The following is a 478-nucleotide window of genomic DNA, read 5'->3' as shown; positions in this document are numbered from 1 at the left end:
TATCTGTAAAGTGTCTTGAGATAACTCTTGTTATGAATTGATACTATAAATAAAATTGAATTGAATTGAATTGAACCATTAGATGGACCATGAGAGCAGAAACCAGCCCTGAAGAGACCAGAGACTAACGTGCTGTTAACCTCTCAGACACTAACTTACAAAATGGCCGCCCACAACAACTCAGGTGAGTTGTTTCCTGATGAGTCACAGCCCCACCTGGCAGGAAGACACTTTCACAATAAGAGCTTTGGTTCTTCCCTCTGTGGGACTGTGGTTGTTGATGTCAGTGAGTGTTTTTTCTTCCTTTGTCCCCTGAATGCAACACGAGGGACTTTCCACACGTCGAGTTCCAACAAGTTTAAAACGTGCTGAAGAAACTTTATCGTTAAACAGCCTCAGTGACGCAGTGGAAGAAGTACTCCGAACTAGTAATACTACACGGTGAAGGTACTCTGTCCAACGTCCTGCTCTGGTACTA

The sequence above is a fragment of the Etheostoma cragini genome, chromosome 23 (assembly GCF_013103735.1).
Source record: "Etheostoma cragini isolate CJK2018 chromosome 23, CSU_Ecrag_1.0, whole genome shotgun sequence".
In the NCBI taxonomy this organism is placed as follows: domain Eukaryota; kingdom Metazoa; phylum Chordata; class Actinopteri; order Perciformes; family Percidae; genus Etheostoma; species Etheostoma cragini.
The sequence above is the reverse complement of the archived record's forward strand: the minus strand, read 5'-3'. Positions refer to the sequence as shown.